Source organism: Dermacentor variabilis, chromosome 8 (genome assembly GCF_050947875.1).
Source record: "Dermacentor variabilis isolate Ectoservices chromosome 8, ASM5094787v1, whole genome shotgun sequence".
Lineage (NCBI taxonomy): Eukaryota > Metazoa > Arthropoda > Arachnida > Ixodida > Ixodidae > Dermacentor > Dermacentor variabilis.
In genome coordinates, this window is record NC_134575.1 from 38781152 (window position 1) to 38798891 (window position 17740).

The following is a 17740-nucleotide window of genomic DNA, read 5'->3' on the forward strand; positions in this document are numbered from 1 at the left end:
TACACATAATCTAATCCATTAGCCTGTAGTGAAATTGGCACATTTACTCGTTTCGTAGCCTCGCTCAAATTTAACATTTAACGCTCCACGACTGTGCGTCCATTCAATTCCGACTCCATTCCGGAATCTGAGGCTCCCATTCCATGCCAACTTTATCTGTCCGACTGGCTCCATCATTTTATTCTCCCCTCCATTCCGGTTGTTTGACAACGTGGAACGATTCCGGATCCATTCCAACTGCGGAGTTGTCACTCCGCAACACTGTTCATTACAAAGGGTGCCCAATAAGCACAATGAATACACGCGAAAACATGCTCATGCCGCTGACACATAGTGTACCAGTGTGCAAAGCTTGCTTTTGATTCCTTTAAAGACATCAAAGTGGGCAACAAGGCAACGTTATGCCCTCCTTGATAAAAACGGCCCAGGCGGATTGAACGAGAAGAAGAATTCTAGGGGTATAGTGGGACACATACGGGGAGTGCCACTTTTTGCTGCCAACACCGAATGCCCGCCAGCTATATATATATATATATATATATAATTAGTGCAACAAAGAAGCAGTGTGTAAAGTCACGAGTCTATGCGCTGTCTGTAGAGATCTCCAGGCCTCACAGAGAGAAACATACCGCGAAACCTCGTTATAACGAACACGGAACGAATTATCGAATACAGCGAGGCAGCTCTAAAACGCTTCTCGCCTACATCAGCGATTCACGAATGTAGACTTACGGCGAATATCCGATATAAGTAAGGTGTCTTTTTGTGCAGGATAAGACTTCGTTATAACGAGGTTCGATTTCACCTACACATTTTTTTTTTTTGACAGACGGTCCGAAGAAAGTTTTTTGTGAAGGTGACACGGGGAGCACGGGTCGATTTCCCGCGCTGGTTTCACCCCTTCGCATATGCTGTTCGAGTAAACACAAGCATACGCTGCATCGGCGGCCAAGCGTGAACACACCGCGTACCCGTCGTCCATCTCGGCTTGTATGGAACTGCGAAGCGTAACGCAGGGACGCATGCCACCAGAAGTTCCAGTCGGTGGCCCCTGCAGGGTGGGGGGGGGGGGGGGTTCTTCTGCTCGGAGGGCTAGCAAAACAACGTCGCTTCGCAGACAAATCGTCACGCGATCAGCGAATCTCGAGGGCCGAACTCGGGCTTTGGGGTGCCCGTGCCTTCTGAGGCCGGAAACGACGAATACGGACGCTTCGGCGGGTTCACGTGACCTTTGCGCGCGCTATTCTCACGTCGGAAATGATTCAGGAGTTCGTCTCTTCCTTTTTTTTTCTTCTTTCTTTCTTCCTCTCCCAAGTGCAGGGAGGGGGGAGCTCGGAGGGAGGTATTTTATGCTGTAAACTCCCCAAAGAAAGCCACCTCGATACCTCGTACATTCGCTCACTTGTGTCACTCTCCTGCGTGTTTCTCCACTCCACTCAGAGTTGTCGCCGTATAGCGACCACTCTAAGGTGAGCGAAGGTCTACTGTGACCAGAGCTCACCGTCGCGCTGCTTTGAAACCTTAAACACGTTTAAACGTGGATGGTATATTGGGGCCCTTGTAGCAACGAATTCATACAATCTATGGGGGGGGGGGGGGTCCATATTACACACTTCATTAAAAAAAAAAAAACGGGGGTGCACGCTGTTCTGGATATTGTCAAATTTCTCCATACTGCCGAATTCGACGCCATCCTGTCGGTTGTCAGCGCTTGTCTTTGTCTTTTCTTCCCGTGTGCGGGTTGTGCTTTTCGTTTGCGCCAATTTTTCTCGCCAGCATGGTAAGCTGTGATTGGCTCAGAGCGCGGCTAGGCCATCTCCGATTGGCTCAAAATGCCAGCACGGTGGGATTCGACAACGTGGCAGAATCTAACCCCGCCTCCTCCTTGTAATAATTTCTGTAATGCAAAGTATATATATATATATATATATATATATATATATATATATATATATATATATATATATATATATATATATATATTGCCTTGCATGTTTTTTGCAAGCGAAGTCTGTTCAATTTTGTGTGTCCATCTTTGTGTGTTGTGTTTACTGCCACACTTTCCTTCGCTGAGTACAATTCTTATAATTTCTTATTTTTTGACTTAGGTAGGATTATTGCGAACAGTTCTTTCCCAATAAACGAACCCTGCTTCGTACACCTTGATGTATGTGTACCAATTTCGTGGGTAACAAATATACGAGCTGGTGCTGCTAACGTCATGCCCCGCAATAGACGTTTATATTCACCTTCTAACGCTTAAAGTGCGACGACTTGGGTTCGAACATTCTTCGGTACAGAAAAACTGCTGCCCAGAACTGTTCCTGCCCTATCTTACCTATAACGAAAGAAACGGCAGGGAATATATGCGGGAATATTAATAACGAAGGCCCATACAAGCTCGCAAAAAGAAAAGTTCTTACGCCAGAATTGTCCGTGAGCAGGGTTCAGCCAGTCACGATGTTGGACGTATTATTAGCGAAGGCAAACGTCCTATAGGAAGCAGGTTCTTGCGTACTGAAAGCTTGTTTCAAATCGTTCCGAGAGCCCTAACGAATTCGCTAACCGTTTTGCATTGCACTGCATCTGCATTTCAGTCCGGTAATCGAACTCGCACAGCGAACATCACAGCCACTAAACCACTATGGCTATAAGTGAAAAAAAAAGGTTTTACTGGATGTATAGTACGAATCGCGCATATCTAGAGCGGTCGAATCACAAGGAGGCAGGCGGCGCCAGTGGTCGCATCTTTTAACTCGCACTAGCTGCGATTAAAACCCCTTAAACTTCGTAAAGTAGTGACACTCTCCTCCTCCGCCTTCACCCCTCCTCGTTTCTCCTCTCTTTCACGCTCCCTCCTCGACCGTGGCGCCGCCTACACTGCTCGAGCGTAGCAACGGCGCCAACATGCGCTCCTCGCCACTCCGTAGACGCTTCTCGAGCAAAAATGGCAGTGATGCACGGCGCGAGGGCTCACGTGATGCTATTAGGCCAATAGCGACACGGCGTTGGCCTCGGCCAGAGCGCGCGAGGAGGAGGCGGCATTCTTCAAAGCGTGTCGGTACTTTACGAAGTTTAAGGGGCTTTAGCTGCGATAGGTTCCAGCTATGTTTGTTTTGTATGCGCGCGGATTTAGCGTGCAGCACGGTCACGCGTAAGGTCTCATTGTGGCGTCGCTGTGTGGCTTTTTATTTTGCGAAGGATGGCAGCCAAATTGGCCGATTTAATAGTCTGAACAAATGCAGACTTGGACACCACAGAAGGAAGCTGTGGCAGTGACGTCAGGGTCGGTGAAATATATACAGCGGACGCCAACTTCCAAGACCGCTATCTCGCGGTGACTGCCCTCTTCGAGATATAATCGTCAAGTCCAGCAAAAAGCGTTGGCGACTGTAGCGACGAAGCAGTATGGCGACAATGGGGTGACGTATGTCGTTACTCAAGCGAATACAATGGCGAAACAATTAACAGCGTGATGAGGACCGGTATGGCGACGACCCAATAATGAAAGTCGGATGATGACGTAGTTAGAGTGACAACAATGGTACTGACGCGTGTATTCTATGCAGACTACAACGACAGACTACAGACTACAACATTAACGGACTTCGTCTAGTGGGTCAATGAGATTCGGCGAGGATGAAGAAGACGTGTTTCTGGCCTGTTTGTTTTTGAACAAGTGGTCCTGCGGTTCTTGAAGAACGTCTCCCTGTATACTGTCCGCGTTGTACTGCGACAGTATGATGCAGATTGCACGACGACGGTACGAGGGCAATCGGATGGCGAGTGTGCAACGACAGTGGCGTGACAACGACTGTATCGCAAAGCCCGCACGACGGCGACAGAAGGACCGCGGCTGCATCGCGGAGGCGGTACGAAAACGAATACGTGACGCTCGTGCGACGACGAAGCAATGACGACGATAGCGTGACAAACGTGGCATTGTCGCGACCGAACGACGACCGCACGATTACGATAGGACGACGAAGAAGTATAGTGACGTCGATGGAACGACGAAGGCGGTACGCCGACGACGGCACAACGACAAAGGGACGACGTTACTGAAGTGGTCGTGATGGTAAAACGACAGCGTGAAAAGGACGGGCATGAGGACAATGGTGTGGCGACGGTGGGCGTGACGACGGCGGCATTAAGAGAGTTGGACGAGGTAGTTAGAGTGCCGACGATGAAGCGAACACGACGTAATGATGGCGATGGTATGACAACGAATGCACAACCACTGTAGGACGACGGCACAATGAAGACGAGGGCACAATGACGGGACTCGGATCACGCAGTTGGAGCGATGACGATAGACAGACTGCAACGGCATCACCGCGGCGGTGTCTCGACGAATGGATGCCTATGTATGACGACGATGGCGTAGAGATGGTGGCACGACGAGAGTCGGATTACGAAGCTGCAAGGACGACAATGCAACGACCACGAAGGCACCGCGAGCATGTGCATGCCTAGTGCCCAAAGCTGTTAGATAACTTGGGTACCTGGGTCGACGTAGAAGGCGCGATGGCAACGACGTGACGAGAATGAGATCACGAAGATATAGAATGACGACGGTGGAACTGCCCGACGGCGTCACGACCACGAGCAAATACCTATAGTTGCCTAAGCTGTAGAAGACGTGGGCCACTGGGTCGGCGTAAGCAGATAGATAGATAGATAGATAGATAGATAGATAGATAGATAGATAGATAGATAGATAGATAGATAGATAGATAGATTAAAGACGGCTAATTACATTAAAACGGCTTAGTGTTGAGCAGGCTGCTAACGCACTGATCGGTGTGGTGTGTAAGTACAGTGTCGGCGCACTGTCAAGTGTAGCCAGTGTGGGTTAGGTTCAGTGCACGGAACGTGATGCCTAACAAATGCCTCTGTTGTCCAGGTCTACGACCGCGCCTGTGGGTCCGAAGCCAGTGAGCAAGAAAGTAGTGACGCTCTCAAGAGGGAAGGTAAAAGAGGTGTTGCGATTCTCGGAAAGCCTGATGTCTCTTTTTCAGAGCTCTATTTCCGCGAAAGTGAGTGACTTTCATGGCTGAATGGCTACCGGCAACGTTAGGGGAAGAAAAAACGAAAGAAAAAAAGCCGAAAACGAACAGGACCAAAGCCTTATGTGTAAGGTGGAAGCAGGCGACAGGGCATCCGTTGAACACAATGGACATTCGAAAACGAACAGCGAGAGACAGTCAGGCGTACAGCGGAAGCTGCAGAACGAAAAACGAAAAAGCCACTAGAAGATTCACTTTCTCCGCTTTCAAACTCGTCCACGCAAACAACCCATCTCAGGTTTTCCTCTACCTCCTTCTTCGCTGGCGTGAAAGTTGTTATTAAACGGCCTCCGATGGCCAGTGCCGCTGCAGTCGTCTGTTTTCGAGCAGTTGACGTACAGGACACGCCCAGACGAAGCGGCGCTTGTCGTCTGCTCCTACGCCTCACGTGACACGCTTGGCTCTCCGAGCAGACGTGCGTAAGCGTTTTTGTCAAGCGTTAAATGCCGTACGACTTTATTGTATGTTTTTTTTCTCCTTTTTTTCTTTTGGAGACGTCGAGAAGCATTTAAAGAAGTGCCTACTCTGGTGCTGTTTAGTATGGAAGGAGGATACCAAGCCGGTGACATCGCGACAAGGGGGCCACTCACGTTCGTCACGCCGTGGTTTCCTTGGTTACGCGCAAAAGGGTTAAAGAAAAATGGAGCGGAGGTAGGATGAATAAAGAAATGGCGGGAAGGGCGCGGGAGACAAAATGGGAGGCGGGGTGGGTGTTTTGCAGAGGCTCGAAAAGCAGACGACTACCTTTCTGGAAAAACTCGTCTGCTACTTACCGACGGCTTCGTTTTGAAAGAAGTCGTCTGCTACTTGCGATGGCCACGAAACGGTAGGGGTGCACGGGACCGTGAAATGACCGTCACGCGCTTCTATCATCGCGCTCAAGGCAAATCTGTCGCAGAAGTTGGAGTTCTTTTTTATTTTGTACTAATGCGGAACAACAAGAAAGGAATGAAAGAAGTGAAGTCTGGTTGAGCGCTTATGCTCTCGTAACGGTCCGTAGGTGGCGCAGCTAACATGAAAAATTGGGGAACGTGCTATAAACAGTGTTTTGACTGAGAAATGAGCCTTGTCTTTAGATCAATTCGGATATTGTAGACCGGGATTGATTGCCATGTATTATCGTGCTAATAACGCGGCAACGTGGCAGGACTAAATATTTTTATTTTATTAAGTTGTATTAATATAAAATTACTCCATCGTCTTCATTCACTCAGAAAAAAAGAAGGAAGTTGAAGTTGTGGTGCTTACTCGGTTGAAGAATGTGGCCTATATAAGCAGACGACGTAAATGCGTTTACAAGAGCATATATCATAAATAAAAGAAGCCTATAAGAAGGCCAATAAAATTCTCAGCCCATTTTCTTACTGGTTACTTAGGAAGAAACAAATTCCAAACTTATCCAAAAGTAATTTTGTAATTTTTTTTTCTGCGCCGATCAGTCAGTGTGGACAATTCCCTTTTAATGGATCCACTAGTTCACCACACTAACTTTATTAGTTTTGCTACTACTAATACTAAGATTAGTTATAGACCAACACCTTGTATGACATAATTACGTACACGAAGTAATTATGAACTTAATAAAACATGTGCCAATATTTTATAAACGTATATCTGACTAAAAGTGCGGCCTAGTGCATACGTCTTTGGGCCTGAGACCGCGCAGCCAATCGCGACGAGGTGGAGCCACGTCATGGGTATATAGCACGTGGCGCCACCTCCTTGCCATTGGCTGCGCGGTCCCGGGCCCAGAGACGTATGCACTAGGCCGCACCCCGTGGCGCCACGTCATGGGCATATAGCACGAGCGCGTTCCTGACGTTCAGAGGTCTGCAAACGGTATAATGCTTTCGCATGTGAGCAGTCTTAAGTGTGTCTGCCGAATTTTCTTCTTCTTTAACATATGCACATTTTTTTTTATGCAGCTCTCTTCCTATCTTCTCAATAACATTTTGCATAACTCGTTTTCTTTTTGTTCTACCCATGGTATGATATCGAATTGTCGCGGTGTAACCCTCAGCTATCCGATTTCGTTGTGCGGGTTATCTGTTGAACACTGCGTGACACAGGTACGGACAGGCGGGACAGGCGCAAGTTCCGTCTGCGACTGTCCCGTCTTCTTCCTCGTGATCGTCTACAAAGCGCATCCAATCTTTCCAAATTATATAATTGTGCCACAGCACTATGCAATCGTCGTCAATCTTGCCCGCATTTCCTTCCTTTAAAGCTGCACGCCTGCGGCTACCAGGTCACGAACGGCATGCGCGTTATCGGAGTTACGTAGCGTTCTCGACAGGAAAGTAGCGAGCGCAGAGTTTTCAAGAATGAAGCGCAAGCAATGCAGATGATTAGTACTGTGGAGGGACAAGACAAGAACGAAAGGGTGCAAGCTTTTTTTAAGAGTGTATGTTGTATTTCTGTTTCGTACTGAAGCAGCAAGCAATAAGCGTGAATTTTCCTCTCTGGTAACACTTTCTGTTTCAAGTATACCTATAGTGTTCGGGACGCGTCAAGCCGTGTTACTTTCTTTGTATCTGCAATTTTGTGCCCTTAGTGTTTGTTGTGTTTATATAATCGAATAGTATGTCTCTTTTGACCCTGTGGTGACCTGCGACATATATATGAATGCTTCTTTTTTTTTCGCGAGAATGAATGACTGGCACCATCTATTTCTGCCACTATCCTAATCATTCGTGCCATTTGCAAAAAAAAAAAAGAAAAATAAGAACGCGCAGCAACGCGAGATACAAAATCCCGAAACAAAAACACAAAAGTGCTCGTCCACGTATCGTCTGCATACGGCGCTTTAGTATAGCTATATGACGTCCGTCCCCACTTCGATCTTCGACTTGCATGCACACGCGTTTGCACGCGCTCAGACGGATGCGCATGCCTAAACAGAGACGACACTGACCGTCCCTGTCCGCGGACCTCTATCCCTTCCGACCGTGGGCTAATCTAGAACCCAAATCGCGCCCTTCCTCGCAGGTTGTAAAAGAAACGCGAACGCCCTTTCCCTGGCGACTAAGTTGGCAATGAAACGCGGGACCGGAGACGGAACCGCGCCGCCTCGGTGGTGCTTATTCGAGTGCCACCACCCCCGGATCGTAAAAGACAAAGGGACGTTTCGGCTTATCGCTCTCCTCTCTCACTACGCGGCGCCACGAGATGTTGACGCCGGCGAGCCAGCTCCTCGGACGTTCTTCTCCATGCCGCTGCGAGGCGCTCTGCGTTGTAGAAGCTCTCCTCTTTATCTTTGCAGAAGTTATAGTTTCCCAACCCCTTCTACCTCTCTCGCCCTCCTTCGCTGACTCGTCCTTGCGTAGTTGTAGTAGTAATGGGGTGGTTTAAACGAGGTGGCATCGGCACTCTGCCTCGTCTCCTCGAGGCGTGTCGGTATGTGGCCCGCTGCTGGCACGAGATCGTGACGTTTTGGGGTGCGCGAACCGGGTGTTGTAACTTTCGCTTTGCGGTAGCGAGTGTGTTACGGCCGTGACACGGACACCAGCCTGCTGAAGACCTCTCTCTCTCTCTCTCTCTCTTAAATGTCAAGCGATAGCGTTCTCTGAAAACTCGATCTTGTTTGACTTCAGGCGTTTCGTGGCCTGAAACGAGTGGGCCCTGGTAATGCAGTATCTCGGAACATGAGTCAGTTGAACATTTGAACCGTAGTAAATCACAGTAGAATCGCAGACGTAACGAAAGGACGCCACATTTAAGGTGCCGTGGAGATGTAGTGTAATATATATTTGGAAATTTTCGTGAATATGGGCCCTATATATATTTTTTTGCGTGTGTATGCAGGTGAGCGTTATCAAGATGTATATAATGTTAATAAACCAAGCCACAAGGTCCTTGCTAGGAAGTCTGTAAAACTTGTATAACCTGCATCTCAGCCAACTATGACGGGATCGTCAGCGGTAATAGCATTGCGGTAGCTTTTCTTGCAGAAAATTAGAAACCAATTGATTATTTATTTATTATTTATTTACACTCTACGTAATTGCCACGGGGCATTGCATAGGGGGGGGGGGAAGGGGGTGGCATAGAACATAACGTTGCGCAAATACAAACAGTGAACATTGTCGTTGTTCAAGATACAAAAGGAAAGTATTCAAATTATGCAAAATTATGTACGATATATACAAAAATTACGTAAGAATACCTTCTAAACAATCAATCTACATCGAGAAAAACAACCTCTGTCGACGTTACCGCAGAGTAAAGATCATTATCAGTTATGGTCGCGATATTGTCTTAAAGCCGCTTCTATTCACGTATCGTTCGCAAGAAAAACCGTATTTTTGCTTTTCCTCAAGGCAGTATGCCAAGCAGATGGTGGCGTAACCATTGTCCCATGTAATTTCTTTAAAAAAAAGAAACAACGCATCTGAGCATTTATTTTTCAAGCGTGTTTATAGATGTAAAATGTAGATCCGGCTCCCATGGTGAAATCGCGATCAACAAGCCAAGTGCCAGCATGCACGTCGTCTTCATTTGAATAACGACAGGCGCCAATGTTAGCTCGGTAAATGAGCAACCCGGCGAAGCGCATTTTCGAATTAGGAAAGAGCTGCTCTTGAAAACGAAATTGCGTGTTCGATTCAAGATGGCGGCGGCCGTCTTGCGAATTCCCGGAGGCAGCCGAATGCAAAAAAACGAGAATGTACTTAGAATTTATATAGGCTTACGTTAAAGGACCCCATACTTTCGTCAAAATTAACCCTGAGCTCTTCACTGCACCGTCGCAAATTTGGGTGTAGACGTTCCATCGATTGTCTACAAATTTCTTGTAGACAGCATTGCCTTTTTATTGGCTTGTATCTTCGGCCGTGTCATCATCATCACTATCAGCCTATTTTATGCCTACTGCAGGACGAAGGCAGTAGGCATCTCTGTGATCTCAAATTACCCCTGTCCTACGCCAACCGACTCCACCCAGCACCTGAGAATTTCTTAATTTCATCACCCCACCTAGACTTCTGCTGTCCTCGACTGCGCTTCGATAAATTCGATAACAATGAAACCCACTTCCTTTGTCTGCTATGGTTCGCAGGCAATAGTAGACCATAACAGAATCGGTCTATTATGGTCCGTAGACCACAAAATTATGCTGCTCAATATGCTAAACCGTGTCATGCGCACTGATCTTGACTTTGGTTATCGCGGGGCTGGTACTCACGCGATTACAGCCTAAAAGTCAAAACTTTATCCTACACGACCTTCCTTCGCGAGACAAACCATCCACGCCAATCAGTGAGTGCTCTTGGAAGTCGTAGGATGTCGTTGGTTCAGCCGTGGTGCGTCAGAAGTTGCCAAAAATAAGTCCCTTTCTTCTCCCCCCCCCCTTTTTTTCATTTTTCGTCTGGAATGCAAAGGGAGACAGGAACAGACTACACGATTTCTGTATAACTTGCTCGAGCAGTACAGGCTGCTTCTTAAAACCCGACAGTGCAGGTTTTTTGCCGGCACCTACAAAACCGTCTGGAAATGCCCGTGGTAGGCAAGCAGACGACACTGCGGATACTGGTGCCTTATTAAAGCAGAAGCGCATGCTTTTCTGCGCGACAGACCGCGTTCGAGCGAGTGTTTTTCTGCCTCCAGCGGTGTTGTATGGTAGAGAAATGCAAGACCTGCACCATGAAATATTCGCTCTGCGCTAATGTTCGGCCAAACGTTGTCATAACCCCCCCCCCCCCCTACACACACACACACACTTTCCCCACGGGTGGCGGACAGCAGCCGTGTCCGTAAACGCGCGGAGATACCGGCGTGACATCTCGGCTCCGGTGCTAAGAGTGCACGTTATTATTAATATCACTCCGGCGACGCCATAACTTAGCAACAATCCGGATCGGCTGCTGGAATCCACCGGAGAGCATCGGTCGCCGTGAATCGATAACGAAGTCCCTTTTCCGCGTGTAATCGCCTCGCAACACATAAATCCACCGATCACGAGACGGCAGTCGGAACGACGCCAAGCGCGTGGGCGCCGGGGGCACGAAACTAGCCAAGACGAGACGAGACGAGCATCATAAGCACGCAGACGTCCGCCATTTCCATCGGTGCGCTTTGGCGCAGAAATGGCGGCACGTAGGAGAACGCGACCGCTGAAAATGCGCGTCTGGGGACAGGTCCGTGAATTTCAAAAGCCCGGGCCGCCGTGGGACGATAGAAAAAGAAATTCCAGTGAAAGCAGTCGGAAACGTCCTGATTCTAAAGAAAAGAAAAAGAAGAAGAAAAAGAGACGAGAAGGAGGAGTGAGCGAGCGCAGAGACAAGGCTTCAAGTGCTACTACCCTCGGTGGGACTAAGCTGCCACCTTCTTTTCCCACCGACCTTCCTCCTCTTCTTTCCTTTCCCGCAAGAAACGCCTCGAGATTAGGGGCGAGAACAAGATCTATCGGCGGTACTCGATCACGCCTGGTATTGCTAAGTCGACGTCCTTCCTCTTTCGAATTGCAAAGCATCGCACGCGTTGTATCGGAGGGGCCCCCGCATCGGGGGCATCGCAGGCGGTCCCTCGGCGGGGGAAGGACGACTCTCGAGACGACCTTGAGAAATATCTTCCGAGGGGGGCCGACCATACGACGACGGATCTGGTCTTTCCACTCAAATACGCCCGCTTTTGCCTACACACCGCAGAGGCGGTTCGTCGCTCGGGGAACCGTGGTTTGTGGTGTTTGCCGACGATCGATATATAACCAGCTAGCCCTGTTGGGTGTGACCCGAAATGGACATTGAAAGCGTGTGGTCAAGGCCGATCTCTGTAGGCCATGACTCTCCGCGGTCGCTGTTTCAGGGCGCGTACCGGCTTAATACTTCGGCCCGAATTCTCGGCTTTTGTTCCGTGTGGTTGCGGAGTCTTGTGATGCCTTAACGTGGTCAAGAGAACGCGCGGTGATCGACCTCGACGTTTAAGATTTGAGCAGGGCCGTCGATGTAGGGCCGGGATTCTTGAGGCGCTGGGAGCTGACCGGCTTGTATAGTCTGATTTGGGCTCTCGGATCCAGCCAACGAAGCGTTTGTTGCTATCCGGGGATTACGAGGACTCGACGTATTCACCGTGCCGGTCAAGAGAGAGAGAGAGAGAGAGAGAGAGAGAGAGAGAGAGAGAAAAGAAACTCGGCTATTCGTGCCCACGCATGAATAAGTTTGCCCGCGGTGATCGATTTCGCGCGTGACAGTTCGGTCAAGGTGTATGACCATTGTTTAGGCTCGTCTATGCGACTGTTAATGCGTTGGAGAAACTAGCTTCCGATCTGTCCCCTTGACCACCGCGTGAATGTCTGCCGCCGTCTCGGACATTGCAGCAAGATATGTAGTTCATATTGTCAAAGGTTCGAGGAAGTTTCCTCTGGTCAGTGGCCTCATGGTCAGAGGCGATAACTGCACTCTCTGACCGCTGCAAAAGTTGGGGAGTTTGAAAGATCGACGTTTCGAGATTCTGATGTCTTCGCAGTACACCGCCGTGTGAACCATGCCTACAGGAACAGGGAACAGCGAACTTCGGCCACGCGGAAAATACACGAAAATTGTCATCATGAAACGCGCAAGGGTTTTGCAAGCGCGAAAGATTCACTCTTCTCCCCCGAACGAACTTGTCGGCAGGTGCTTCGAGATGAGTGTCAACTTTTCGGTTGGTGACTGGGGTACAGCTGACAGTCAGTCCGTGGTCACAGCGATCAAGCCTCACTCCATGTACTCAGAGGCACTCTTGTACTCAGAGGAATTTAAGCACTGTGTGTTCCTGGCGTTTCTTCGTTCGTCCCGAAGCCTCCGTTTTGGCCCAGGACTGTCCGTGGGTGTACGAAATCAACCGAGGAGGACCTAGTGGGCAAATACGGCTGATCGAGCCAACAACGCCTCGTGGGGCATGCCGTTGAGCGCCCGTGGACACTGGGGACTGCACAAAACACCCTGGCCCCTGGCCTGCGGCGTACGCATGTCATATTTTGTGGCCGTATCCGGCTACAAAGTGGAGAGAGTGTGCTCAGAGTCGCCGGGATGCGGACAGACTAGTCTGAAGACTACGCGCGGTCGTACAATCAGTTATACGAGGCACTTTAGTTTTATGCACGAAGCAACGTTGCAAGCGTACGTTCAACGACTTGTAACACGCCGTTTGGCAGCCCGCGCGCCAACGAAAGAGGCAGGGTGTGCGCCTCTGGAAATCTCACGAACCGACATGTCTCACCCGACTTATCGCCTTTCTTTGCCCGCAACAGTGAGTTTTCTGCGTTTTCTGACACCGGCAATTTCTCACGAGCTTCGAGATGTTCAAAGACAGGTTGGGGAATAAGCTGTGCGCGAACTTCCGGCGCATGGTCGCCGATGAGCTCTTAAGTGTTAAATATGGGAATTATATGAGTGGTTGGTCGAACAGGTCTAACGTCCCAAAAACAACGCAATGACTAGGAGAAACACTGCAGCGGAGGTCTCTGGTCTAGTTGTGGCCATGTTTCATATGTTTCGCAATTGCTTCGGCTTTTTAATTGTTCTCTCATGTATACCGTAACAAGAGGTCCCATTACGGTGTCTCACTAAGGGAACCCTTTTTGCACTTGTATCTGTGGCATATTCTACGAGGCTATAATAACTAAACTGTAACTCCAACTCCAACGCGGGGTTCTTTAACGCGCACTGAAAGGTTTCACGTGAGCCCGCGGCGTTTTTTGCATTCCGCACTTGAAATGTGAACGCCGGGGTCGGAAATAAGAAACGTCGACCTCGTGCCGAACAGCAAAACGTCGTAGCAATTGAGTCACCACGGCTATAAGCATACTGTTCCTTGGGCTTGCATGGAACTTGACGGGTGTTGGCTTCAACTGTCACGAAGAGAAATATAAACGGTGAAACAGCTGCGAGGCGTTCTTGACGTTACAATTGCGTGTCTTGTCCCAGCAACATCGTCAGTGATAGTTAAAGATTTTCACCGCCTTTTTATGATTGCGCTGTTTCTTTTCTTTTCTTTAGGGGGGGGGGGGGAAGAGATACTCCGAGAGTGACACTGAAAAGCGCCGTTAACAGGTCCACCTCGTTTCTAATGTATATGCATAATTTGTGCTGCGCCGCAGCGACCGTTTGACGGGCGGAATGTCGCCCGCTGGAAGTGTAACAGACTGTAACCGGTATATCCTCCCCCCCCCCCCCACCGTTCCCCGCTGAATGCGTGTGCAGTCTTTATCAAAAGTTGTGATGCCACCACGTATACGGGCGTGAAATTCCCGTCATCAGCACGCGTCCTTGCACATATTTTGTTGTGGTGGTAAAGTCGCAGTGGTCAGCATCTCATTATTCTTCTCATTCTCGTTTTCTTCTCAGAAACACAACACTTGAGACGAAGAGAGAAAGAGAGAGAGAGAGAGTGTGTGTGTGTATGTGCTATGGCTGCTGCAAGAACCGCGATACTACAGGCACGGCGGGACATTTTGTCACTAAAGAGGCGCGGCTTCGAAGCCTTTGACAGAGACCAAAGAGTCCTCAAACGCTGTGGCGAAATATGCATTGATGGCCCAGTTAACTATCACCACCACTGTGAAAAATACGAAAGTGCTCGTTAGCGTTAACCCGGTGCACTTCGACGCAGAACGTGGAGACGTGTTTCTCGTAACAAGGGCTACAGTGACCGCTAAATTACCTAGGCTTCTTTACCGATCGGCTTCAATTGCGCAGTGTGAGTATGCGCACTAAAGCGTGCGATTACAAAGTGCGCGTATGCGAGCCAAATCGCACACTGTACTCGCCCATTCAAGCAATCCAGCTGTTACGTCAGAATAACGCTAGCTGCCACATGCAGGCGGCACTTAACGTGCCTGTTTTCTCTGTAACAACAACAACATCAAAAAAAAAAAAAAAAAGAAAGCTCCTTGTAAATTCGCTAGGCCAACCGGCTTCTTTAAGGAGAACTCCATATATAATAGGCTTTGCCTGGTTGCGACTGAATTTTGAACGCACGGTTTGCGCGTGACAAGAATATATACAGCTTAATGAGGGCGGCGTCGGTGACTGACTGTGGAATTTGCGTAAGTCTTTCGAAAAGGAATGGCTTACTTCAAGCCGCATGGCGCACCGTGCTTCGTCAGAAAGGAGCGAACTTCAGCAAATCCCTTTCTTTTTTTTCTTTAATTTACTTGAACTCCATCTCAACTGCTCGCACAATGAGAAATATTTCTTTCTCCCCCCCCCCTCCTTCTTCTTTTTTTTATTTGACACTTGCACTGCCGACGCAGGCAGATCCATAGCCAGGTCCACTCAAGTATTCAGTCTTTTCAGCATTCTACCCGGAAGAAACGTTCAGTAATCTGTTTCACATATCACCGTGAACCGCGGTTGAAAGCAAAACAGTGGGCGGGAACACATTTGCAAACGGTGGATAGAAAAAAAAAATCTTCTTTTCGTGCAAGCCGCATACATAGCTCTCGGTTCAAGGATGCAGCGAGATAAACAGCGGCAACTGAATACACATGCCGGCAAGAGCAAGGCGCTTGCAGATTGCGAAATAGGCCGAGACATGCGATTGGAGGAAGCGATTGCGCAAAGGCTCAGTCACGTGCGCTTTTTACAACCGCGCTGTACGCTTGCTGGCTAATCTCGCGCACGTGAGTCGGCGTTTCCTTGGAGCCTATTATCTATAGCCGGCGCCGAACTCAAAAGACGACCGCCGCGATTCTGTTACCCTTACACTAAATATGCGCAGTGTTCCGAAAGCTGCGACCCCATGGGAGGCGGACTTAGGTTGACGGTGGTGCACAGAAAATACCACCAAGCATCGGCTGCCACTGCACTACTGCACTGCGAAAAAGATCCACCTGTCGGAAGCGCCCGCTCGTCAAGACACTCTGCACTCTTGTAGTACACCATTCAGTTTTGCGATATCGTCTGTTGACTATTTGCGAAGAGCAGACGACACGATTTACGAAAAGGCGGTCAACAGTGCGCGGCACAGAACGTAGTGTTGAGTTTCGGCGGGTGGTTGTTTTCATTGCTTTCTAAGGCCAGTGCTAGTCACGATATATGTTCAAGTTACGTCGTGATAATCTGCAGTGTCGTCTGCTCGCTTTTTCCGAAAAGCAGGCGACGTGATCCGCTAACAGGCGATCTATAAAGAGTGCCTGCAGGACAACAAGCAGAAAATGGTCAGCAAGTTACCAGTTTCGAACTTCAAAGATCCTGCTCAGTAAGGCGCTCCGATATTAAGCTTGTACAGTGTGATTTTACAGTGATTTTACAGTGTCGTCTGATTACTGTTTTCAAGGACCAGACGACTTGACCTCCACAACAGATAACAGGCACAACAGAGCGTAATGTCTGGTTTCAACCACCATCGCATTCTTTATTCGTCACTGCTCGAAACGCGTCGCTCATGAAAACACTCTACCGCCACGCTACACAGTTTTGCAGTGCCGTCTGCTTTTGCTCTGTGCCTTCTCAGTGTCGTCTGCTCACTGTTCCCTAAGGGCAGGCTACTTGAACAGCAAAAGAAACATTCAACAGGCGTGACAAAAAAGTGGATCCCAGTTCTGACAGCCCGTAAATTTCCATAATTGTTACTGTTCGAATAGCCCTGTTATCATGCCACTCTGCCACTATTTTTGCCGTTTTTGTCTGTACCACCTGTTCTTGCTGCGCAGTAGTACAGTGCTGTCTGCTTAACCTTCTCAAGTAGCAGACGAGGCGATCAAATGCTGTGCCGCCGCATATACTTAGATTTGTTTACGCTAGCCCTATAGTGCAATGGTGCACGGTACTAGTGAGAAAGTGCGTGCACTTGCAGGACCTGCCTACGTGCCGATGGACAGAATACCACTGCCCTGCTCATCGACGGAGAGATATAGTACGGAGCAACCGAAGAACATCAGAGCAACCATGAAACGAAGCTCCAGGTGAGGCTTTAAAGTCGATTTCCCCCTCGTGCATTTACTGGGCGGTTACATTGCGCAACTTAGTATTCTCGTGGTTGTGATAACGGGGTGTGTGATAAGGATTTCTCGAAGACTCATGAGACGGTGTGCCACTTGATCACGTATCGGCGATCCCCTGTTATCAAGCTCAGCCGTGCCACTCGGGCGTAAATCAAATTTTGTTTCTCCTGCTTTTTGTTTGAATTGTCTGGTGTCGTTCGACCGGCGAAGGAGGGCTTACGAACCAGAGTCGCAATCTACAGGACAACAGATAAGAACATGTTGGTGTTCGAACGTATCTTTCCTTCTTCCTCGAACGAAATCCTGAGTACTTGTAAAATAAGCTTGTGTAGTATGTTGTACCGCTTCCTACTGCAACCGACCCGTTACTTGTTCGTTACGTAAGACGCAGTAACTCTTGGTGTTTCGTGCCTTGCGAGTGTCGAATCGAAACGGGTGCGTGCGTTAGTGACCCTTGTTTTATCACGCCGGTTACTACGGCTGACCGCGCAGTCTTATGTAGACCACAGTGCGTGCGCTGAGTTATCTATAGTACTAGCTACTAGATTACCGGCCATGGATCACCGGCCATAACGCATTATGCCTATCATTTTCCTTTAGGCAGCTCTTGAGTCCAGGGCTCTCGGCTTCCTTTCCTTATGCACTCCCAACAGTCTCAGCACTTAGGCTTAACGCTGACAGAACGCAGATGTCTTATGCTATATACACAGTATTCCGCCATTTTGCATTCGAACCTGATACATAGCCG

The 17740-nt window shown here is 48.9% G+C and overlaps 1 protein-coding gene and 1 long non-coding RNA gene across 2 annotated transcripts in view; one reads left to right on the forward strand and one right to left on the reverse strand.

Annotated features, from left to right (window-relative positions):
- The window catches only part of LOC142590070 (uncharacterized), an 87949-nt gene that overhangs the window by 37230 nt on the left and 32979 nt on the right, over positions 1-17740 (reverse strand). The window lies entirely within an intron of this gene.
- LOC142590071 (uncharacterized) overlaps positions 4874-17740 on the forward strand; it is a 218381-nt gene continuing 205514 nt past the window's right edge. The window contains exons 1-2 of the long non-coding RNA XR_012830030.1: positions 4874-4973; positions 16845-16953. This is a non-coding gene — a long non-coding RNA (uncharacterized LOC142590071). The remainder of the gene's footprint in view (positions 4974-16844; positions 16954-17740) is intronic.